The 26,826-nt window shown below is 44.0% G+C and overlaps 1 long non-coding RNA gene across 1 annotated transcript in view; it reads left to right on the top strand.

Moving 5' to 3' along the window:
* The first annotated feature begins 8,066 nt into the window (after positions 1–8,066).
* Positions 8,067–26,826, top strand: part of LOC115196331 (uncharacterized) — a 29,794-nt gene continuing 11,034 nt past the window's right edge. Inside the window, exon 1 of the long non-coding RNA XR_003878835.1 lies at positions 8,067–8,654. This is a non-coding gene — a long non-coding RNA (uncharacterized LOC115196331). The remainder of the gene's footprint in view (positions 8,655–26,826) is intronic.

Below are 26,826 nucleotides of genomic sequence, written 5' to 3'. Positions count from 1 at the left end.
GTTGTTTGTCCAAAGCTGCTTGATAAGACAAGAGACACAGTTCCTCAAAGGGAATAATGACACAATAAACTCAGCTGTGATGTGACCAACTAGTTCCAAATCTTTCAACACTCCAGAGTCAAAAAACAACAGAAGTGACCTTCCAGTCAGGGGCTGGCAGATGTATTTTAGGTCTCAGGCAAGCTATCTCACCATACATGGTTCAAAAGGCTATAATTTGCTCCCTTCTAGTGGTTGGTATTAAGAAGGCCCTACAGCCTGTTTATTACCCATATGTTCTATCTGTTATCTGTTATGTTATGGACTTCAGGAAACAGCAGAGGGAGCACCCCCCTATCCACATCGACGGGACAGTAGTGGAGAAGGTGGAAAGTTTTAAGTTCCTCGGCGTACACATCACGGACAAACTGAAATGATCCACCCACACAGACAGCGTGGTGAAGAAGGCGCAACAGTGCCTCTTCAACCTCAGGAGGTTGAAGAAATTCGGCTTGTCACCAAAATCACTCACAAACTTTTACAGATGCACAATCGAGAGCATCCTGTCGGGCTGTATGACCGCCTGGTACGGCAACTGCTCCGCCCACAACCGCCAGGCTCTCCAGAGGGTAGTGAGGTCTGCACAACGCATCACCGGGGGTAAACTACCTGCCCTCCAGGACACCTACAGCACCCGGTCACAGGAAGGCCAAAAAGATCATCAAGGACAACAACCACCCGAGCCACTGCCTGTTCACCCCGCTATCATCCAGAAGGCGAGGTCAGTACAGGTGCATCAACGCTGGGACGGAGAGACTGAAAAACAGCTTCTATCTCAAGGCCATCAGACTGTTAAACAGCCATCACTAACATTGAGTGGCTGCTGCCAACATACTGACTCAAATCTCTAGCCACTTTAATAATTAAAAATTGGATGTAATAAATGTATCACTAGTCACTTTAAACTATGCCACTTTATATAATGTTTACATACCCTACATTACTCATCTCATATGTATATACTGTACTCTATAACATCTACTGCATCTTGCCTATGCCGTTCGGCCATCGCTCATCCATATATATTTTTATGTACATATTCTTATTCATTCCTTTACACTTGTGTGTGTATAAGGTAGTTGTTGTGAAATTGTTAGATTGCTTGTTAGATATTACTGCATGGTCGGAACTAGAAGCATAAGCATTTCGCTATACTCGCATTAACATCTGCTAACCATGTGTATGTGACAAATAAAATTTGATTTATTACCAAACGACTTTACCCCCATTCACCAGCAGAGGGCAGTCATTACATGGGTCTCAATGGGGATACCAGCTCTGACTACACCATAGGCCTCCTGATTAGCTAGCTGGTGAAGACAGACATAATGAGGTAACTACTATTTGAAAGCTGCCCAGAGTATGTCACAGTTATGATATTGGACCTGTCTTCTGTTTGGATGAGAGAGAGAGAGAGAGAGAGAGAGAGAGAGAGAGAGAGAGAGAGAGAGAGAGAGAGAATTTTCGGTGCATCATTGTCACCCTCAGTGTGTTGTGTGAGCGTTGAAGGAATAATCCAATCAAAAACTATATATATATTTTTTTTGTCATTACTGTAAATGTTTTGCATGTCATCAACCACATTTTCAAGATACATATCTTGAGTCCAATATCTTGAAAACTTGACTGCTGACAGGAAAACATGTTGGGACTGTATCAACAGTGGACTAATGACAAAAAATACAAAAAGACAGCCAAGGAACTCTGTCCCCCCTGTCCTCACTCCCTGTATCTCTTTCTACCTCACCCTTACACAATCTCTCTCTACCTCACCCTTACACAATCTCTCTCTACCTCACCCTCACACAATCTCTCTCTCCTGTATCTCGCTCTACCTCACCCTTACACAATCTCTCTCTACCTCACCCTTACACAATCTCTTTCTCCTGTATCTCTCTCTACCTCACCCTTACACAATCTCTCTCTACCTCACCCTTACACAATCTCTCTCTCCTGTCTCTCTCTACCTCACCCTTACACAATCTCTCTCTGCTGTATCTCTCGCTACCTCACCCTTACACAATCTCTCTCTCCTGTATCTCTCTCTACCTCACCCTTACACAATCTCTCTCTCCTGTATCTCTCTCTACCTCACCCTTACACAATCTCTCTCTCCTGTATCTCTCTCTACCTCACCCTTACACAATCTCTCTCTACCTCACCCTTACACAATCTCTCTCTCCTGTATCTCGCTCTACCTCACCCTTACACAATCTCTCTCTACCTCACCCTTACACAATCTCTTTCTCCTGTATCTCTCTCTACCTCACCCTTACACAATCTCTCTCTACCTCACCCTTACACAATCTCTCTCTCCTGTCTCTCTCTACCTCACCCTTACACAATCTCTCTCTCCTGTATCTCTCTCTACCTCACCCTTACACAATCTCTCTCTCCTGTATCTCTCTCTACCTCACCCTTACACAATCTCTCTCTACCTCACCCTTACACAATCTCTCTCTCCTTTATCGCTCTCTACCTCACCCTTACACTCTCTCTCCTGTATCTCTTTATCACTGAATCCTCCCTCCTTTTATCTGTTTCTCTTTCTCCTCATCCCTTTTCACATTTTCTCCTCTCTCTTCCTGTCTCTCCTTCTCTTTCTCCTCATCCCTCTTCACATTTTCTCCTCTCTCTTCCTGTCTCTCCTTCTCTTTCTCCTCATCCCTCTTCACATTTTCTCCTCTCTCTTCCTGTCTCTCCTTCTCTTTCTCCTCATCCCTCTTCACATTTTCTCCTCTCTCTTCCTGTCTCTCCTTCTCTTTCTCCTCCTCCCTCTTCACATAACCTCCTCCCTGTTCCTGTCCTCCTTCACCCATCTCTTCTATTCTCTCTCTCTTTCATGCTCTTTCTTTTCTCTCTCTTCTCCCCCTGGGATGATCACACAGCCCCGAGCCACCACAGGATATCACCATGTCAATCTCCGCTGTCCTCAAATGTCCACTTGTAACACTAGCTTGACCTTTGACTTCACCTATGACCTTCCCACACACCCAGGTCACATCTCAGTTGCCACGGCTACCTAATAGCCGTAGCTAACCCCGATGTGCAAATATGATCCTAAAGACAGTTTAGTTTGACCTTAGGGTCGCAGTGCACTAGGGCTGAAGGTACTTGTACCTCTATAAGTGTTTGGCTGAATGGTTTTCAGTGTTTACACAAACTCAGAAAGGTAACCTTAGCACAGTTAAAGAACTGTTTTGGGTATGGAGTTGAGGGTCTGTCCTTGGGGAAGAATGCCTTGTCTTTCAGTTCTGGATCTGGAACTAACTTCTAAAGTTGTTAAAAACTAAAATGTTCCAGTTTCTTTCAGAGTGTCAGGAATAACTTCAGGACTGCAGATAAAATTGGAAACAAACAAAACAAATGTCTGTGACAAATCAAATGGAGAGGTGGCCTTCAGTGGAGGCTGGTGAGGGGAGAACGGATCATAATAATGTCCAGAACGGAGCAAATGGAATGGCATCAAACACCATTTCCGCTCCAGCCATTACCACGAGCCCGTCCTCCCCAATTAAGGTGCCACCAATCTCCTGTGGTGGGCTTTCAATAACAACAAAGGCAGATCCTCTAGCTTTACTCCAGAACAGCGGTGTGGGTATATTGAATAAAAGGGATTTGTAGAGAAAGCACAGCCTTATCCTCCCGCTCCACCTTGCACATCTGTCAAAACATCTCAGAGTGAGAAACACGCAAGAAAGTACGAGCGACAGAGAGAGACAGAGGGGGGAGGGAGGGAGAGAGAAGGGGGGGGGGGAAGGAGAGAGGGGGGGGGGGCGAGAGACTAAACAAAAGCTCTCTTGTCATCTTTTAAAAATAATCTGTATCTCTCTCATCCCCTGTACAAGACTTCTAGTCCAACACTACAGGTTTGGAGCAGGTGGCCACAATTTTGCTGTGTATTCCGGAGTGTTCCACCTCTACCTCACACACAGTCCTGTAGCGGCCATTGTGTAATACATCCAAGACAAATTCCTGGGCCTGACCCCTGACCAATATAATTATGAGATAGGGGCCCCCTGGGGGAGGGATGATTCCCACTGACAGAGAGGTTCCTAACCCCAACACAACGACGCAGCACTCATCAACTAAATGCTCCCCATGGGCCTTAGAGATGCTCTGTCATTTCCTGGTTGCTAAAATTCTAATAGTTCACTTAATATATTTTCCATAACCAAATATATTTTTCAAGCTATTGTACAAAACCTAAATTAAAAGACGTAAATAACAAAACTTAACAATGGAAGTATTGAAGGTAGCGCACATAGAACAGACCTATCGCTTCTTAGACTTACTTTCAATGAGAATGACAGATCTATAACTAACATTTCTATGTGAATTATGGTTGGGTTGCCCCAAAACTTACATATTGTAGCTTTAAGGGAGCTTTAGGAAGATGTTAACCTAACAGCCTGGAAGGATAGTCTGTTTCTGTGGCCATTTCACTTGCTTATGGCTGCAAAAGATGGACAATACAATTGAGCAGTGCCAAAATTTACTTGGAGACACGTTTTCAAGAGAAACTGTGGAACTAATTGGAAATTCAGAATTAGGCCATGATGAGATTTGTCCATGACGCAAGCCGTACTAATTTTACACACACTCACAAACACACCTAAAAAAACACAGAAATATGAACCCACCATGTTCTTTCCCAAGGTGCCAAGGTCTTTGGGTGGCCTCAAGCATGTCATCAGCCCTGGACAGCCTGCTGACAGACCAAACACACTCTGGCAGGGATCATCAACTAGATTTAGCTGTTGGACAATTTTTTCTTGAGCGGATGGTCAGGGGGCCGGAACATAATTACAAATAATTTGTTGACTGCCAAATTGACCCAAACAGATATCATATTTGACTAAAACATAGTCATTAAAAACCTTGTTTACATTTGTATACGATCACATCTATTATGAGTGGGAATACTTAGGAACAGATTTTACCAATGTAAATCACTTCAGCAGATTTGATGGTGTTTTACAGTCTTTTATGTCCCAAACTTTTTTTTGTGCTCTACAGAGTGTCAGATGTGTGTGTGTGTGTGTGTGTGTGTGCGTGTGTGTGTGGCACCCGGCTGATGCACCGGACATGCTCCCAGCACAACAGGGTGTCAGATGAACATGAATAGGTGTCTCTCTCTCTCTCTGTGTGTGTGTGTGTGTGTGTGTGTGTGTGTGTGTGTGTGTGTGTGTGTGTGTGTGTGTGTGTGTGTGTGTGTGTGTGTGTGTGTGTGTGTGTGTGTGTGTGTGTGTGTGTGTGTGTGTGTGTGGCTAAACATGAGAAGGTGTGTGTGAGACACCCATTTCACACATGGTACACTGCCAGCTGCTCCATATTCCTCTTCAACTAGCACAGATGCTTGTTCTCAGCTACTGTAGTCAACGTACAGTTTCATTATCAGTGATTATCACATTAAACGTTAGAGCAAATAAACATGAGAGAAAAGTTGGTTCTTCTCTGTATGAGTGGTGTTCTGGCATTGAACCAGTCCCCCAGAGAGACTGAAAGACCGACAGATATACTACCTCATTATGAACCTGATCTTACTCCGGGGATTGGACAGATGTGTTTATAGGCCTCATTCCAAACACTGTTATTCCTTGGTGAGCAGAGCACAAGGAATAGCAGCGTGTGTGTGTGTGAGAGAGAAAGAGAGGGAGAGAGAGAGAGAGAGAGAGAGAGAGAGGGAGGGAGAGAGAGAGAGAGAAAGAGAGAGCGATCGAGAGAAAGAGAGAGAGGGAGAGAGAAAGCGAGGAAGCAAGAGAGAGAAAGAGAGAGAGAGAGAGAGAAAGAGAGAGAGAGCATATGTGTTACTGTATGTGGTGTAATGTTTTGATTCTTTTACTGAGCTGTAAACATGAAAAGTGTGGTTTTAAGCAGCAGCAGTGAGGGTCCTTCAGCCTAGGTATAGGAGAAGGCTTGGTTCCAACATAACACTCTATCCAAATCAAATTCAAATCAAATCAAATGTATTTATATAGCCCTTCTTACATCGGCTGATATCTCAAAGTGCTGTACAGAAACCCAGCCTAAAACCCCAAACAGCAAGCAATGCAGGTGTAGAAGCACGGTGGCTAGGAAAAACTCCCTAGAAAGGCCAAAACCTAGGAAGAAACCTAGAGAGGAACCAGGCTATGAGGGGTGGCCAGCCCTCTTCTGGCTGTGCCGGGTGGAGATTATAACAGCACATGGCCAAGATGTTCAAATGTTCATAAATGACCAGCATGGTCAAATAATAATAATCATAGTAGTTGTCGAGGGTACAACAAGTCAGTAACACAAGAGTAAGTGTCAGTTGGCTTTTTCATAGCCGATCTTTGAGAGTATCTCTACCGCTCCTGCTGTCTCTAGAGAGTTGAAAACAGCAGGTCTGGGACAGGTAGCACGTCCGGTGAACAGGTCAGGGTTCCAGCAGGTCTGGGACAGCAGGTCTGGGACAGGTAGCATGTCCGGTGAACAGGTCAGGGTTCCAGCAGGTCTGGGACAGCAGGTCTGGGACAGGTAGCACGTCCGGTGAGAAGTTATTCTTAACTTCTCCCCCCAGAGAGGTATTATCCAACCCTAAAACGTGATGAGGTCACTCTGATGCAAACGCAACCCCCTCCTCCGACCTGCAAAACAACCATGGGTGGAATTCAATCAAACATGCACTGGGGATGAATCCCAAAGAAACAAACAAGTATGTGTTATTACTGTGCAATTCTAATTTGACCATGTTGTTTCTTAGTACATACCAGGTCATTTCTGACTCCTAGAAAGGGTAGCTGATATGCCATGATAGGAAAGCCAGAGTCGAGAACCGCAGTTCAAATAATATGGGAATATAAATAAACTAAATTAGAGGAAGTCTTTATTTAAGCACTTCCTTACCAACCTTGAACCAATCAGCACGAGGAAGCCAGCAGAGTAGGTCAAACACACACATGATGTAGGCATATGCTCACATACAGTACACACACATACACACCGCATAAAGGAAAACACACACACACACACAGGCACGCATGCAAACGCACACGAAACCATGCACACGCACACACACACACACACACACACACACACACACACACACACACACACACACACACACACACACACACACACAAACACTTCATATAAAGGAAAACATACACACACTCAGTGTGTCCCATTTTTCATTCCTGAAAAATCTGAGAGTTTCTGTTTTTCTGTCATGACCTCACAGTAAAGCACTCTCTCTAAGTCGTCATAACTGGGTGTGGGGACAGAATTCCCCCACACCCCTGTTCAGATGGCTCCAACAGTCTCAGTATTATCTGGCTGTTGCAGTATAAACAACACATTTTTGTATTTATTTGTATTTAACTTTTATTTAACTAGGCAAGTCAGGCAAACTAGGCAAACATGGGTTGAGTCTGAGATGGCACACTACACACTACTGTATATAGTGCACTACTTTTGACCTGGACCAATTGTACGTTACTCTGGATAAGAGTGTCGGCTAAATGACTAAAATGGAGATGAAACATTTCAGACGCAGACATGGAATCATAGAATAATGTTGCAGGTGGTGTTAATCTCTTATCACACAACTTGGAAAGCTACAAAGGACAATACAAATATGGCGATTGCAATAGGGTTTATACGTTTTTTATTTATTTTTTATTTCACCTTTATTAACCAGGTAGGCTAGTTGAGAACAAGTTCTCATTTACAACTGCGACTTGGCCAAGATAAAGCAAAGCAGTGCGACACAAAGAACAACACAGAGTTACACATGGAATAAAACAAACATACAGTCAATAACACAATAGAACAATCTGTATACAGTGTGTGCAAATGAGGTAGGATAAGGGAGGTAAGGCAATAAAAAGGCCATAGTGGCGAAATAATTACAATATGGCAATTAAACACTGGAGTGATAGATGTGCAGAAGATGAGTGTGCAAGTAGAGATACTGGGGTGTAAAGGAGCAGAATAAATAAAATAAATAACAGTATGGGGATGAAGTACTGTAGTTCATCGATAGTTAAATATTAGGTCAATAATAATATTCATCGTCATCATCATTAATAAACACACACGTTTCAAGGCTAAACATATTTTAACACCCATCGATTTGAAGAAAGCATGCCTATATTCCACACGGGGACCAGTCTTTGGAAGTTGTAGTATTGGGCAGGTTATGAGAGGCTGAGGGAGGGAGGAATGAGCAGAATTGAATTACAAACACATTTTCGGGTGCCTTTCCTCCACTCCATACCAGCGTGGGTTAGGTAAAGGTAGGCGACGGATTTTATCCACCAAATCTCAGCGGGAAAACGGAGTATTTTCTCAATGCGAGATTTATTGAGGAGACTGGAGCACGAGTTGTAGCCTACTCGCGCCTGTCTCACCTGCGTGACGTTTCAGTGTGTCTTTTGGAAACTGTGACCGTAAGCTTTGATTGAAAAAATAATAGAGCAGAGCAGCATCACGATATATCGGGACATTGATTTGAATTGAATGGATCATTGTGCGCTAAAGTCGTCTATATGGGATGTACTGTGAGTTTGATCTGTTGTGAGGACGAGTTGTTGGTGCCCCTCGGTCGCTATGAGGAGAAAGAGAAAGAAGAATCCACAATCTTATCAAAGGTAAGAAAAATAACGAATTTGGCCTGATTTTGGATGATATTCTTGAGTCGTTTAAGTAAAAATAGGTAGTTCGAGTACACGATCTGACTTGACAATGGATCAAAGGGAGGTCTGTATGTTTGGGTTCTGGGCACATTTGCTTTGACGTCTGTTTGTTTACCTGTCACCCATCGTTTCTAATAACACCGTCGACGTCACTGTCACGCAGTCTTCCTATCACCCACGCAACTTTCCTTGTTAGCCTCCATTTGTTTAGAAAGGTTTACCTTAGCTTGAAACTCAAGATAAAATCCACCCTTCCTTGTTTACACTGGTAGGGTACTGTACTCTGTATCATTTCTGTCATGCGCTGAGACAAGAGGCAAATCAGGCAATATGACGCATTTTCAGGTTGGCATATGGCGACTATAAATAGTCTATGCCAATTACCTGCATATTTTTGTGAAAGTAGTTCAAACCCCAAACAGTCAAGTTGTTTTCAAAACCTATGTGTAGAACTCGGCAGACATCCAAGTTGGCAGAACAACTCCACTAGCGGTGTGGGCGTTGCTGGCTGTGCTGGACTGGGGTGGTCTGGTTTGGGGTGTCTGGTCTTTGGCTTGATAACATGAAGAGGGGAAGGGGAGGTACAGCTGGGGTAACAAGATGCTGCTTTGTTTTGGTGGAATGGACAGTGTTATAATCGTCAAAGTCTCTATGGGAAGGAGAGTAGACAAGGAAAGGAGACATATAAAGGAAGTGACTTAATTGTGACACAGGTCCTTACTCATGAGGTTCATGTTGTGAGTTAATGCCATTTTTAGATGTCATTCCTAAACAGTGGCTTCTTCTCCTCCTCTCCCCCTCCTCCTCCCCACCTCTTCCTCATCCTCTTCCTCCTCTCCACCTTACACCCTGGCCTGTCAGATCAAAAGCTACCTTTCAACCGCCCTCCACCTCCCAACTGGGGTTTATGAGTTGTGTGTGTGTGTGAGAGGGAGACCTCTTTGGTCTTCATACAAAAACTCCATAGCACCTGTGCTTCAGGTGTGTGTGTGTGTGTGTGTGCGTGCGTGCGTGCGTGCTATTGCTGCGTGTGTGTGTGCGTGTGTGTGTGTGTGTGTGTGTGTGTGTGTGTGTGTGTGTGGAGTGGGTTGGGGAGAGCTGGCCAAGGTGCTGTGTAATAGTATGATTGACAGATGGACTCAAGGCTAACAGCACACCCTTCACATCAGTCAAGTCAGATGTCATTTCATTTACATCGATAAATTATTTGATTTAAAGTCCTCGTCCAGTCTCCTTATCACCTTATTTGACAACTGATTTACTAAACAAAAGGCACATCTCAATAGGTGGTCCAGGTATGTCATGACATGGCAGAAGTGGGCGGGGCCTTAAAAATGATTTACTGAGTTTCATCCCTTCACATCCCACTGGGCACAGACTTCAGTTCAACGTCTAGTTTGGATTTACATTTGGTTGAGTTGTCAACTAACGTGAATTCAACATGAAATCATCTAAAAATGTCATAATGTTATTGGATTTAGGTAAAAAGTTGGGTTAAATAAAGACTAAATTCCCTGACGTTGATTACTTTTTTCAAATCCAATCAGTTTTCCATGTTGATTCAACGTTTTCAAATGACATTTTTGTTGTTGAAATGATGTGGAAAGAACCTTGATTCAACCAGTTTTTGCCCAGTGGAATGTTGTGAGAGTAAAAACATAAACACCACATCATATACATTTTATGAGACACTCTTATCCAGAGCTACTTACAGGACCAATTAGGGTTAAGTACCTTGCTCAAGGGCACATCAACAACTTTTTCATCAAGTTGGCTCGGGGATTTGAACCAGCAACCTTTCATTACACTTGGGCTCCCAAGTGGCGCAGCGGTGTAAGGCACTGCATCTCAGTGCTAGAGGCGTCACTACAGACCTGGTTCGATTCCAGGCTGTATCACAACCGGCCGTGATTGGAAGTCCCATAGGGCGGCGTACAATTGGCCCAGCGTCGTCCGGGTTAAGGCTTGGCCGGGGTAGGCCGTCATTGTAAATAAGAATTTGTTCTTACCTGACTTGCCTAGTTAAATAAAGGTTAAATAAAGGTTAAATAAAAAGGCCCAACACTCTTAACCTCTAGGTTACCTACACCTTTGATAAAATGCACACACACAATGTTTATTACATGTCTACACTATTGTGTCTCCTACAGGAATCCTCCTACTTTATCTCTTAAAGAGATTGAGTGAGAGATAGGTTACATCCAAATTCGCACCCTATTCCCTTTATAGTGCACTACCTTTGACCAGAGCCATGTGGGTCAAAAGTAGTGCACTGCCCAGGGAATAGGGTGTCATTTGGGATGCAGGGGGGATCTGGCTGTGTACAGGCTGCTCTCTCTTTCTCTCCGTCTGTCAGCTCAGTGGCAGACCACAGGCCAGTGTTAGACACAGGGTGTCAGTCCATGTTTGGCTGGAGACGAACAGTAGCTTATGACCAGAGCTCCTCACACTGACAAAGATTCATATCAATACAGGAGAAAGAGTCATACCAATTCAGGAGAAGAGTCATATCAATACAGGAGAAAGAGTCATATCAATACAGGAGAAAAGAATCATATCAATACAGGAGAAGAGTCATATCAATACAGGAGAAAGAGTCATATCAATACAGGAGAAAAGAATCATATCAATACAGGAGAAGAGTCATATCAATACAGGAGAAAGAGTCATATCAATACAGGAGAGAGAGTCATATCAATACAGGATAAAGAGTCATATCAATACAGGAGAAAGAGTCATATCAATACAGGAGAGAGAGTCATATCAATACAGGAGAAGAGTCATATCAATACAGGAGAAAGAGTCATATCAATACAGGAGAAAAGAATCATATCAATACAGGAGAAGAGTCATATCAATACAGGAGAAAGAGTCATATCAATACAGGAGAAAAGAATCATATCAATACAGGAGAAGAGTCATATCAATACAGGAGAAAGAGTCATATCAATACAGGAGAGAGAGTCATATCAATACAGGATAAGAGTCATATCAATACAGGAGAAAGAGTCATATCAATACAGGAGAGAGAGTCATATCAATACAGGAGAGAGAGTCATATCAATACAGGAGAGAGAGTCATATCAATACAGGATAAAGAGTCATATCAATACAGGAGAGAAAGTCATATTAATACAGGAGAATGAGTCATACCAATACAGGAGAAGAGTCATATCAATACAGGAGAAAGAGTCATATCAACACAGGAGAAAGAGTCATACCAATTCAGGAGAAGAGTCATATCAATACAGGAGAAAGAGTCATATCAATACAGGAGAAAAGAATCATATCAATACAGGAGAAGGAGTCATATCAATACAGGAGAAAGAGTCATATCAATACAGGAGAGAGAGTCATATCAACACAGGAGAAAGAGTCATACCAATTCAGGAGAAGAGTCATATCAATACAGGAGAAAGAGTCATATCAATACAGGAGAAAATAATCATATCAATACAGGAGAAGGAGTCATATCAATACAGGAGAATGAATCATATCAATACAGGAGAGAGAGTCATATCAATACAGGAGAGAGAGTCATATCGATACAGGATAAAGAGTCATATCAATACAGGAGGGAAAGTCATATTAATACAGGAGAATGAGTCATACCAATACAGGAGAAGAGTCATATCAATACAGGAGAAAGAGTCATATCAATACAGGAGAGAGAGTCATATCAATACAGGAGAGAGAGTCATATCAATACAGGAGAGATAGTCATATTAATACAGGAGAAGGAGTCATACCAATACAGGAGAAATAGTCATATCAATACAGGAGAAGGAGTCATACCAATACAGGAGAAATAGTCATATCAATACAGGAGAGAGAGTCATCCAATTTGTAAGTCGCTCTGGATAAGAGCGTCTGCTAAATGACTTAAATGTAAATGTAAATGTAAATACCAATACAGGAGGAGGGTCATATCAATACAGGAGAAGGCTGACAAGGCAAGCTGGACACTGTAGACATCCAGAGTAATGTTTATGTAGAAGATTGATTGTACTAGGTGTACACACATTTTCACTGTCTTTATCTCTCTGACTCTCTTTTTAACATTATCATACAAACTGACAGCTCCTCCCACGCACGCACACACGTACGCACACACACACACACACACACGCAGAGAGCGGTTGTGCAATTATCTGATAAGGTATGTGTACGAGTGTTGCTCTCCCGTTCTCCCACAATGCCGTGCCACATTCCTCTCGCTCGCTAGCTCTACAGGGAAACACAGTGTCCTCTGTGCTGCGTTACCACGGCAACCCCTGCCTCACTCTTACCTGACACACCCCCGACCACACACACACACACACACACACACACACACACACACACACACACACACACACACACACACACACACACACACACACACACACAATGTGAGCACACACAATCACACTCACACTAATGAGTGCGTGTGTGTTAATGTGTTGTTTGTGCCTGGGCTGAGGTCCCATTGTTTCACTGTTACACACAGGTCTCTAGATGAAACAATGGCAGATACATGATACGCATTCTGAAGAGCCTTCTACTGTAGTTACATCCAGCTGGCCTATCTGTCAGTGGGTCAGAGAGAATGCTTTAAACCTCTCATTGAGACGGACGGAAAGCTCAAATGAAAGATAGTACAATAGCGTAGGTTTCCACCCTATCATCTTAAGGAGGGTCGTGTGAATACAGCCGATTTGAGGGATCATGTTCCACATGGAATTCCCATTGCTCCTGCCCATTTCATTCCATAATCCCCATCACATCAAAGTCAACGTTAAGAGGCTGGATTAAGTCACAGCGCACTTTACCGCTCGGGATAAGTGGGTAATTACATGATGAAGGTAAAGAAACTGAAAGTATATTGTAATTACACCCCTATTTCAATGGCACCTCCTTTATTTAGTAACAAGCTAGAATATAATACTTTATTAATTATCTTTGTCATAAATGGACATTTGTCTTCAGGCTATCTCAGTGTGATTATTACATAACATGTCGTTGTTGTCTGTGGGCTCTTTTCCCATGTCCTTTTCTGGTTCTTTTGGAAGATTAGAGTGCCAGCAGGCCTATGGGGTTATTTGTCCTGTAATCATGCTTTCATGACTGGACTGGAAGTGTTCACTCAAGAAGGTTGTTAAATCCCTCTTTTACATGCCCCATTTACCTGGAATAAACACAGAGAAACACCTCCATTTTGTTCTTTTCCTCCTAACTGGCGAGGACAAATGACTGGAGTCTGTGCTAATTCCAGCTCTTCTGTTGTTGTGTTTTTTAGCTAAAGAAAGGTTTCCATATTTTCCACATTTTTCCCCTGGGCATGCTGTTGCCTAGGTGCTCTGAATGGAATGTCATGTGTCAGTGGCGGGGACTGGGATTGGTGGAACGGACACGATGACTCCGTCCATTCAGAGGTGGCTGAGGGGACCTGCCTCCAGAGCTATACAGATATAGGATCTTCATTTGAGACAGTTTGCTACAGCAGGAAAATAATCCTGCAGCAACAGGAAATGTGAATTATTATGTGGATTATAATTAATGGAGTTGATACATTTTTTGTTAGGGCAAGACTGGATTTACAAACTTTAGAAGCCCCTTTAAAACTCAAATACAGTTCATGTTTGCATTTCCTGCTTTGCAGGGAAATTCTCAGCAACAAAAGGGTGATCAAATGAAGATCCTACTTCTATAGGGTTTGTCCCAAATGGGCCCTGGTAAAAAGTAGTGCACTCTAAAAGGGAATAGGGTGCCATTTGTGATGAGACCGAGATAAACACACCCTATCCTAAATCCATCCCCTATCCACCTTGGAGACATTTTGGATTAGTGTGAGCTTGAGCTCTGTCTAATTCCACTTGGTGCCAACATGCAGGTTAGACATTTTCCCATTTTCTGCATGATGTACTGTATGACTCTGCCGACCGCCAATGCATTGTCTATGGGAGAGCTATCTAAAATACGTAGTGTGAAAGTGAGGCCTTAGCGTACACTAATCCACCCAAACAAACATGCTACAACCTGAAACGGTATCACTTTATAACCCTTGACGCATGTATTGCCTCAGCACTTCTGCTGTCCGGTTGTTGGAGGTTCAAATGGTCACTAAACATTTGGTGTCGTGTCATATTTTAACCCCCCGCCACATACAGATGTAGGATCTTCATTTGAGCCAGTTTACTACAGCGGGAAAATAATCCTGCAGCAACAGGAAATGTGAATTAACATGTGGATTATAATTAATGGATATTTTTGTAGGGGGTGATACATTTTGCGTAAGGTAAAAGTGGAAATTACAAATTTCAGAAGCTTTTTTAAACCTCAAATACACTACAAATTTAACATTTCCTTCATTGCAGGAAAGTTGCAGGAAAGTTCAAATGAAGGTCCTTCATCTGTACTGTATCCCACCACTGCATGTAACAGTAGATGCCACAACATTCCTCTTTCAATTGAAATCTGTTGTCTGGCGTCTGGCAAGAGAAGGCATGTTATGGTGCCACAGGATACATTTCAGCCCTAAGGCCTGATCTAAGGTCAGTTTTGCTATTGGTTACTATCTTCTTAGAAATATAATTACTGTGGGTGACCCATTCTAGTAATTCTATTTCTACAGATAGTAATTATATTTCTACCATGTTAGTGTCAGGGGTATAGGATCAGTTGGTCCTGGATCAGATCAGCCACACAGACTCTGGGGGATATCTGAGATGACGTCAAAATCAGAATATTCTCATTGAGTGGTTTGTTTACAGTAATCTAATACTGGGTATTGATATCCCAGTTGATCCCAGGACTAAGACTATAGGATTTATCTGTAAATAGACGTGGGGTTTTCCCAATTATGTTATAATGTACCCAACGTTATATGATACATATTGTATGTTTCCTTCTATTAGGATGATGTAGTGGTATGACGTGCAGAGTCTCTGGTATCATCTCTTTAGGAGAAAAGCTTCAGTTTGTTCAGAAAAAGTCCCCCTGTCTGTTCCTTCTTAACTGAATGATCCCTGTTTGTATTAGCTGGAATATAAGCCCGGGGATAATGTTTGTGGAGTTTGCAGGCCGAGCTCTATCAGATCCAGTACTTACACCCATTAGCTTTCCTAAGATATGGCATCCAAAACACACTGAGAAAAGTATTCAAAAGCTCCTGTGTGTGGTATGTCAACTGAACCCTTTGCCTCGATGACAGCTTTGCACACTCTTGGCATTATCTCAACCATCTTCATGAGGTAGTCACCTGGAATGCATTTAAATTAACAGGTGTGCCTTGTTAAAAGTTCATTTGTGGAATTTCTTTCTATCTTAATGCATTTGAGCCAATCAGTTGTGTTGTGGTGTGACAAGGTAGCGTTGGTATACAGAAGATAACTCTATTTGGTAAAATACCAAGTCCATATTATGGCAAGAACAGCTCAAATAAGCAAAGAGAAATGACAGTCCATCATTACTTCGACATGAAGGCCAGTCAATGCAGAACATTTCAAGAAATAGTATAGTTTCTTCAAATCCAATTGCAAAAACCATCAAGCGCTATGATGAAACAGGCTCTCATGAGGACCGCCACAGGAAAGGAAGATCCAGAGTTACCTCTGCTGCAGAGGATAAATTCATTAGAGTTACCAGCCTCAGAAATCAGCAATTAACTGCACCTCAGATTGCAGCCCAAATAAATGCTTCACAGAGTTCAAGTAACAGACACATCTCAACATCAACTGTTCAGAGGAAACTGCGTAAATCAGGCCTTCATGGTCGAATTGCTGCAAAGAAACCACTACTAAAGGACACCAATTAGAAGAAGAGACTTGCTTGGACCAAGAAACACGAGCAATGGACATTAGACCAGTGAAAATCTGTCCGTTGGTCTGATGAGTCCAAATGTGAGATTTTTGGTTCCATCCGCCGTGTCTTTGTGAGACACAGAGTAGGTGAACGGAGGATCTTCGCATGTGTGGTTCCCACCGTGAAGCATGGAGGAGGAGGTGTGATGGTGTGGGGATGCTTTGCTGGTGACACTGTCAGTGATTTATTTAGAAATCAAGGCAAACTTAACCAGCATGGCTAACACAGCATTCTGCAGCGATACACCATCCCATCTAGTTTGCACTTAGTGGGACTATGATTTGTTTTTCAACAGGACAATGACCGAAAACACACCTCCAGGCTGTGTAAGGGTTATTTGACCAAGAACGACAGTGATGGAGTGCTGCATCAGATGACCTGGCCTCCACAATCACCTGACTTTAACCCAATTGAGATGGTTTGGGATGAGTTGGATCTCAGAGTGAAGGAAAAGCAGCCAACAAGTGTTCAGCATATGTGGGAACTCCTCCAGGTGACTACCTCATGAAACTTGTTGAGAGAATGCCAGGGGTGTGCAAAGCTGTCATCAATGCTACTTTGAGGAATCTAAAATCTAAAATATATTTAACACTTTTTTTTGGTTACTACATGATTCCATATGTGTTATTTCATAGTTTTGATGTCTGCACTATTATTCTACAATGTAAAAAATAGTCAAAATAAAGAAAAACCCTTTAATGAGTAGGTGTGTCCAAACTTCTGACTGGTACTGTATCTAAATGCTAGCTACTTTACCTGTATCAGAGGAGCAGTCTTATTCAAATGGCAGCTGTGCTACCCAAAGGTTTCCAATAGAAACCCTCATATCATATACTCTTTCATAGCCTATCGTTATCCTGATCATTGCTTGAATTATCGTCCTATGGATTTGTGTCCACATCGCCTAGGCCTGATCACAGAATATAACATACACTACTGGGTCAATACCATTAAGTAAAAATCTAGCTTCATTTGTTGTCGTCATAGAAACTCAGCCTCACACACAAGGGTCACATCTCACTCTCTCTCTCTCTCTCTCTCTCTCTCTCTCTCTCTCTCTCTCTCTCTCTCTCTCTCTCTCTTTTCTCTCTTCGCTCTCTCTTTCTCTCCCTCTCTCTTTCTCTCTCTCTCACGCTCTCTCTCACGCTCTCTCTTTCTCTCTCTCTCTCTCTCTCACACTGCCTCTCCCCCCTTGCTCTACCTCCCCCCTCGTTCCCTCCCTCTCTCTCCGAGATGCAGAACTCTCAACGCTGAATACTCTCTGACGAGGCAATCTATCCCCCAGTAGCCAATGATAACACTCGGACAGCAAAAGTGATGAGGCGATCCTTTCTGCTCCAGCCAGTAATAATGCATGGACAGAAAGTGATGATGCCTGTGCCTGTGCACGTGGAATGGAAATCAGGCACTGCTTGGTTTTAATGGGAAATGTCAAGTGGCGGAGCGCTGCACATTCATCACCCAGCAGCCCCATATGCTGGCACCCAGCCAGGCCAGGGCTGGCATGTAGATCATGGGTTTCTCTAGCTGAGATCACTGTGTATGGAAGGGGCCTGTGAACTGGGCCGGTCTATTATAACATGTGACGTAAGGCTGTTATAGCCAGTTGAGGTTGCTTATTGAAGGCCAGTTAGTGGATGAAGTCATAATGTGGTCTTCATCGATTGATCGAAGTGGATTGCGTCACTTTTTCCGATGTCGTTTTGGATGTGTACTGACATCTCTGGTGGTTCATGACTTGACACGTGCTATAAAACATCTATAATAAGAAACATGTGCGAAGGTGCTCTCAAACACAGCATGATGAGAATGAGCTATTTTCATTTGTCAAGGTCCATGTTCAGATGGTCACCACAGGTCAGCAGCCCTGTCCTCCTTAGTCCTCCATAGTCATAGTATCAAACACAGCAGATAGATATACAGTATATAGATAACACAAACACAGCAGATAGATATACAGGATGTAGATAACACAAACAAAGCAGATAGATATACAGGATGTAGATAACAAACAAAGCAGATAGATATACAGTATGGGGCGGCAGGTAGCCTAGTGGTTAGAGCGCTGGGTCAGTAACCGGAAGGTTGCAAGATTGACTCCCCGAGCTGACAAGGTAAAAATCTGTCTTTCTACCCCTGAACAAGGCAGTTAACCCACTGTTCCCTGGGCGCCGTGGATGTCGATTAAGACAGCACCCCCACACCTCTCTGATTCAGAGGGGTTGGGTTAAATGGGGAAGAAACATTTCAGTTGAATACATTCAGTTAGACAACTGACTAGGTATCCCCCTTTCCTTTATATAGATAACACAAACACAGCAGATAGATATATAGTATATAGATGTTGATGTTGATAGCACATCAAAACTGTGAGGATCGAAGCCTGGCGTAGAAGCAAATAAGTAGATCTGCAAATTCCATCTCCCTTGTCAAGTCGCCCCCACAGATATAGTGAAGACAATAGGTGGCTGAGGCCAACTCTATGCTGGGTTGTTTGGGGGGAAGAGGCCTGAAATTTCAGGTTTCGGATTCCAAAGGGTTTGCTTTTAACTATGCCTCTGTGCTTACCCCATAACATCTTTGCTAATGTCTTTGCTAAAAGGCTAAAACTGTCATTGTCAGACAAATGATCCAAGAGAAACTCAGAGAAAGGGGGAAGGTGGGTGCTGGTGGGGTGTGGGGAGGATAGAGGAGTGAGGTAGGCCTCTTGTGATGTTTACTCCCCTCTTCTGTCAGGGCCCACTTCCACTAGCCAGGGATCTCTTCTCGCTCCCAAATAACCTTCCTTTCAGACAGGCACATACAAAGACGCCCTTGGTGTTGTTCTGTCTACTGTCAACATTAGGACCCCTAAGGGATGAACGCTTGATGTTGGACCCAAAAATGTTTTAATCTCTCCTTAAACTATTTGAAGCTGTAATAGACAGCTTATCTCGAAGTACAAATCTCAGAATTGTTCTTAGATCTTTGTGTATATTTACACTAGTAGATGTGACGTAGCCCTGAACGGAAAATACAACAAACGCAAGGTCAACAAGGTCACTGTTGAAAATGTGTGAGGGGAACGTTTCCACTTAATCCTTAGCATGACATTCTCCTCAGTGTTCTGTTATGAGTTATGAGAAACTAAGTGGCTGTCACAACTCAGGAAAGCGGGATAGAGGAGGGAGAGAGGAGGAGAGGAGAGGTTGACTAATTTCTCCATGCTGCAGCCTCTGATTAGTATTACACTGGGGAGCCGTCTGCTGATCACTGTCTAAACCTTTCTTCATTATCCAATGATTCACTATCAGCTGGCATCACCATGTGTGTGTCAGTATGTGTGTGTGTGTCAGTGTTTGCCAGTGTGTGTGTGTGTGTGTGTGTGTGTGTGTCACTGTGTGTGTGTGTGTGTGTGTGTGTGTGTGTGTGTGTGTGTGTGTGTGTGTGTGTGTGTGTGTGTGTGTGTGTGTGTGTGTGTGTGTGTCAGTGTGTGTGTGTCAATGTGTGTGTCAGTGTGTGTGTGTGTGTGTGTGTGAAAGTGAAATTGAGAGAGGTAGAGTGATAGCAGGGGCAGGAGAGAGAGAGAGAGAGGGGGAGAGAGAGAGAGAGAGAGAGATAGAGAGAGAGAGGGGGAGAGAGAGAGAGAGAGAGGGAACAATAGTGGAAGAGAGGTAGAGGGGAAGTGGCCATAGTTTTATCCACAAGGTGGCGGTGTTGCAGTGAGAGAGAGAACCAGACTGCAGGAGTGAAATCGGCCCGGTGCAGAAACCCACCGATGCGACACTTAAAGAACCCCAGCTCTGATGCAGCCTGCCATCCTCAATCTATGTGACAATTTGGGAAAGAAAGAGTGGAATGAACGAATGAATGAACATCCGTCTTTCACATGTCATTTAGACTAATCCTGTCAGGGGTTCACACGGTCCGACCGTGAATCAGTGACCCAGTGTGGTCACCTCTGAGCTAACTAGGCAGGTATCCACAGAGAGACCAGCCATGTTCCCACACCATGTCATGGTACCTCATGTTAACAGGATTAAAGGGATAGTTCACTCACATATCAAATTAAAGGCGAGGTCTACTCACATTATAAACTGTGTTTAGAATTGCCTTGGATGATATGGCTTTAAACTGCTATTTCTTTCAAAGTTCCAGAGGGCTAAAGTTAGCATCATGACTGAACATCGTATTGGAAACCATGGATTAGCATTTTTTTTCAAGTAAAAGCTGTATGCAGCTATCTTCCTGTGCAGAGTGGAGTCATTGTGTTAGATTATGGGGATGGATGTGATTGGTTATGGAGTCAGTGTGTTAGATTATGTGGATGGATGTGGTTCGTTATGGAGTCAGTGTGTTAGATTATGTGAATGGATGTGATTGGTTATGGAGTCAGTGTGTTAGATTATGTGGATGGATGTGGTTGGCTATGGAGTCAATGTGTTAGATTATATGGATGGATGGGGTTGGTTATATAGTCAGTGTGTTAGATTATGTGGATGGATGTGATTGGTTATGGAGTCAGTGTGTTAGATTATGTGGATGGACGGGGTTGGTTATGGAGTCAGTGTGTTAGATTATGTGGAAGGATGTGGTTGGTTATAGAGTCAGTGTGTTAGATTATGTGGATGGATGTGGATGGCTATGGAGTCAGTGTGTTAGATTATGTGGATGGATGTGGTTGGTTATGGAGTCAGTGTGTTAGATTATGTGGATGGATGTGGTTGGTTATGGAGTCAGTGTGTTAGATTATGTGGATGGATGTGGTTGGTTATGGAGTCAGTGTGTTACATTATGTGGATGGATGGGGTTTGTTATAGAGTCAGTGTGTTAGATTATGTGGATGGATGGGGTTGGTTATAGAGTCAGTGTGTTAGATTATGTGGATGGATGTGGTTGGTTATGGAATCAGTGTGTTAGATTATGTGGATGGATGTGGATGGCTATGGAGTCAGTGTGTTAGATTATGTGGATGGATGTGGTTGGTTATGGAGTCAGTGTGTTAGATTATGTGGATGGATGTGGTTGGTTATGGAGTCAGTGTGTTAGATTATGTGGATGGATGTGGTTGGTTATGGAGTCAGTGTGTTACATTATGTGGATGGATGGGGTTTGTTATAGAGTCAGTGTGTTAGATTATGTGGATGGATGGGGTTGGTTATAGAGTCAGTGTGTTAGATTATGTGGATGGATGTGGTTGGTTATGGAATCAGTGTGTTAGATTATGTGGATGGATGTGGTTGGTTATGGAGCCAGTGTGTTAGATTATGTGGATGGATGTGGTTGGTTATAGAGTCAGTGTGTTAGATTATGTGGATGGATGTGGTTGGCTATGGAGTCAGTGTGTTAGATTATGTGGATGGATGTGGTTGGTTATGGAGTCAGTGTGTTAGATTATGTGGATGGATGTGGTTGGTTATGGAGTCAGTGTGTTACATTATGTGGATGGATGTGGTTGGTTATGGAGCCAGTGTGTTAGATTATGTGGATGGATGGGGTTGGTTATAGAGTCAGTGTGTTAGATTATGTGGATGGATGTGGTTGGCTATGGAGTCAGTGTGTTAGATTATGTGGATGGATGTGGTTGGTTATGGAGTCAGTGTGTTAGATTATGTGGATGGATGTGGTTGGTTATGGAGTCAGTGTGTTACATTATGTGGATGGATGGGGTTTGTTATAGAGTCAGTGTGTTAGATTATGTGGATGGATGGGGTTGGTTATAGAGTCAGTGTGTTAGATTATGTGGATGGATGTGGTTGGTTATGGAGTCAGTGTGTTAGATTATGTGGATGGATGTGGTTGGTTATGGAGTCAGTGTGTTAGATTATGTGGATGGATGTGGTTGGTTATGGAGTCAGTGTGTTAGATTATGTGGATGGATGTGGTTGGTTATGGAGTCAGTGTGTTAGATTATGTGGATGGATGGGGTTGGTTATAGAGTCAGTGTGTTAGATTATGTGGATGGATGTGGTTGGCTATGGAGTCAGTGTGTTAGATTATGTGGATGGATGTGGTTGGTTATGGAGTCAGTGTGTTAGATTATGTGAATGGATGTGATTGGTTATAGAGTCAGTGTGTTAGATTATGTGGATGGATGTGGTTGGCTATGGAGTCAGTGTGTTAGATTATGTGGATGGATGTGGTTGGTTATGGAGTCAGTGTGTTAGATTATGTGGATGGATGGGGTTAGTTATGGAGTCAGTGTGTTAGATTATGTGGATGGATGGGGTTGGTTATATAGTCAGTATGTTAGATTATGTGGATGGATGGGGTTGGTTATAGAGTCAGTGTGTTAGATTATGTGGATGGATGGGGTTGGTTATGGAGTCAGTGTGTTAGATTATGTGGATGGATGTGGTTGGTTATAGAGTCAGTGTGTTAGATTATGTGGATGGATGTGGTTGGTTATGGAGTCAGTGTGTTAGATTATGTGGATGGATGGGGTTGGTTATGGAGTCAGTGTGTTAGATTATGTGGATGGATGTGGTTGGTTATGGAGTCAGTGTGTTAGATTATGTGGATGGATGGGGTTGGTTATATAGTCAGTATGTTAGATTATGTGGATGGATGGGGTTGGTTATAGAGTCAGTGTGTTAGATTATGTGGATGGATGGGGTTGGTTATGGAGTCAGTGTGTTAGATTGTGTGGATGGATGTGGTTGGTTATAGAGTCAGTGTGTTAGATTATGTGGATGGATGGGGTTGGTTATGGAGTCAGTGTGTTAGATTATGTGGATGGATGGGGTTGGTTATGGAGTCAGTGTGTTAGATTATGTGGATGGATGTGGTTGGTTATGGAGTCAGTGTGTTAGATTATGTGGATGGATGGGGTTGGTTATAGAGTCAGTGTGTTAGATTATGTGGATGGATGGGGTTGGTTATAGAGTCAGTGTGTTAGATTATGTGGATGGATGGGGTTGGTTATAGAGTCAGTGTGTTAGATTATGTGGATGGATGAGGTTGGTTATGGAGTCAGTGTGTTAGATTATGTGGATGGATGTGGTTGGTTATGGAGTCAGTGTGTTAGATTATGTGGATGGATGGGATTGGTTATAGAGTCAGTGTGTTAGATTATGTGAATGGATGGGGTTGGTTATAGAGTCAGTGTGTTAGATTATGTGGATGGATGGGGTTGGTTATGGAGTCAGTGTGTTAGATTATGTGGATGGATGGGGTTGGTTATAGAGTCAGTGTGTTACATTATGTGGATGGATGGGGTTTGTTATAGAGTCAGTGTGTTAGATTATGTGGATGGATGGGGTTGGTTATAGAGTCAGTGTGTTAGATTATGTGGATGGATGTGGTTGGTTATAGAGTCAGTGTGTTAGATTATGTGGATGGATGGGGTTGGTTATAGAGTCAGTGTATCTGTTTGTTTCAGTGTGTGTTCTCTTTCTACAAAGCAGTGTATTAGTGTGAGGTCAGTGTGGAATATCTCTGTCCTGTAGAAAGTGTGTGTATGTTAGTGTGAGGACTGTACAGAGTATCTCTGTCCTGTAGAAAGTGTGTGTATGTTAGTGTGAGGACTACAGAGTATCTCTGTCCTGTAGAAAGTGTGTGTATGTTAGTGTGAGGACTGTACAGAATATCTCTGTCCTGTAGAAAGTGTGTATATGTTAGTGTGAGGACTGTACAGAATATCTCTGTCCTGTAGAAAGTGTGTGTATGTTAGTGTGAGGACTGTACAGAGTATCTCTGTCCTGTAGAAAGTGTGTGTATGTTAGTGTGAGGACTGTACAGAGTATCTCTGTCCTGTAGAAAGTGTGTGTATGTTAGTGTGAGGACTGTACAGAATATCTCTGTCCTGTAGAAAGTGTGTGTATGTTAGTGTGAGGACTGTACAGAATATCTCTGTCCTGTAGAAAGTGTGTGTATGTTAGTGTGAGGACTGTACAGAGTATCTCTGTACTGTAGAAAGTGTGTGTATGTTAGTGTGAGGTCAGTGTGGAATATCTCTGTCCTGTAGAAAGTGTGTGTATGTTAGTGTGAGGACTGTACAGAATATCTCTGTCCTGTAGAAAGCGTCTGTGTGTTAATATAACCTGTACAGAGTGACAGTGTGTGTGTCCTGTAGAAATCAGTGTGTGTGTGTGTGTCCTGTATGAATCTGTGTGTCGGTGCTGCTTCATTAATCTCTTTGTGCCTGTGGGACTCTCCTGAACTCTAAAAGGGGGCCATCCTCTTACCCTCTCCTCACCCCTCCTCTTACCCTCTCCTCACCCCTCCTCTTACCCTCTCTTCACCCCTCTCCTCGTCACACACAGCACCGACAGCTCAATGTCAACTGCTGTGCTGGCATGCAGTATGTGTGTCCCCTGGTTTTTAGTCCTTCATGGTCCTCACTCACACACTGGCTTGCCTGCTCTCTCTCTCAGACACACTGGCTTTGCTGCTCCCTCTCTCAGACGAACTGGCTTGCCTGCTCTCTCTCACTCCATCTCTCAGACACACTGACTTGCCTGCTCTCTCTCTCAGACACACTGGCTTGCCTGCTCTCTCTCTCAGACACACTGACTTGTCTGCTCTCTCTCCCAGACACACTGACTTGCCTGCTCTCTCTCCCAGACACACTGGCTTGCCTGCTCTCTCTCTCAGACACACTGGCTTGCCTGCTCTCCCTCTCTGACACACTGACTTGCCTGCTCTCTCTCTCAGACACACTGGCTTGCCTGCTCTCTCTCTCAGACACACTGGCTTGCCTGCTCTCTCTCACTCCATCTCTCAGACACACTGGCTTGCCTGCTCTCTCTCTCAGACACACTGGCTTGCCTGCTCTCTCTCTCAGACACACTGGCTTGCCTGCTCTCCCTCTCTCAGACACACTGGCTTGCCTGCTCTCCCTCTCTCAGACACACTGGCTTGCCTGCTCTCTCTCTCCCAGACACACTGACTTGCCTGCTCTCCCTCTCTCAGACACACTGGCTTGCCTGCTCCCTCTCTCAGACACACTGGCTTGCCTGCTCTCCCTCTCTCAGACACACTGGCTTGCCTGCTCCCTCTCTCAGACACACTGGCTTGCCTGCTCTCCCTCTCTCAGACACACTGGCTTGTCTGCTCTCCCTCTCTCAGACATATTGACTTGCCTGCTCCCTCTCTCAGACACACTGGCTTGCCTGCTGTCCCTCTCTCAGACACACTGACTTGCCTGCTCTCCCTCTCTCAGACACACTGGCTTGCCTGCTCTCTCTCTCAGACACACTGACTTGCCTGCTCTCCCTCTCTCAGACACACTGACTTGCCTGCTCTCCCTCTCTCAGACACACTGACTTGCCTGCTCCCTCTCTCAGACACACTGACTTGCCTGCTCTCCCTCTCTGACACACTAGCTTGCCTGCTCTCCCTCTCTCAGACACACTGGCTTGCCTGCTCTCTCTCTCAGACACACTGGCTTGCCTGCTCTCCCTCTCTGACACACTAGCTTGCCTGCTCTCCCTCTCTCAGACACACTGACTTGCCTGCTCTCCCTCTCTCAGACACACTGATTTGCCTGCTCCCTCTCTCAGACACACTGGCTTGACTGCTCTCCCTCTCTCAGACACACTGGCTTGCCTGCTCTCCCTCTCTCAGACATATTGACTTGCCTGCTCTCCCTCTCTCAGACACACTGGCTTGCCTGCTCTCCCTCTCTCAGACACACTGACTTGCCTGCTCTCCCTCTCTCAGACACACTGGCTTGCCTGCTCTCCCTCTCTCAGACACACTGACTTGCCTGCTCTCCCTCTCTCAGACACACTGACTTGCCTGCTCTCCCTCTCACAGACACACTAGCTTGCCTGCTCTCCCTCTCTCAGACATATTGACTTGCCTGCTCTCCCTCTCTCAGACACACTGGCTTGCCTGCTCTCCCTCTCTCAGACACACTGACTTGCCTGCTCTCCCTCTCTCAGACATATTGACTTGCCTGCTCTCCCTCTCACAGACACACTGACTTGCCTGCTCTCCCTCTCACAGACACACTGGCTTGCCTGCTCTCCCTCTCTCAGACATATTGACTTGCCTGCTCTCCCTCTCTCAGACACACTGGCTTGCCTGCTCTCCCTCTCTCAGACACACTGGCTTGCCTGCTCTCCCTCTCTCAGACACACTGACTTGCCTGCTCTCCCTCTCTCAGACACACTGACTTGCCTGCTCTCCCTCTCTCAGACACACTGGCTTGCCTGCTCTCCCTCTCTCAGACACACTGGCTTGCCTGCTCTCCCTCTCTCAGACACACTGACTTGCCTGCTCTCCCTCTCTCAGACACACTGACTTACCTGCTCCCTCTCTCAGACACACTGGCTTGCCTGCTCCCTCTCTCAGACACACT

Source organism: Salmo trutta, chromosome 6 (assembly GCF_901001165.1).
Source record: "Salmo trutta chromosome 6, fSalTru1.1, whole genome shotgun sequence".
Taxonomy (NCBI): domain Eukaryota; kingdom Metazoa; phylum Chordata; class Actinopteri; order Salmoniformes; family Salmonidae; genus Salmo; species Salmo trutta.
The sequence above is the reverse complement of the archived record's forward strand: the minus strand, read 5'-3'. Positions and strand labels throughout refer to the sequence as shown.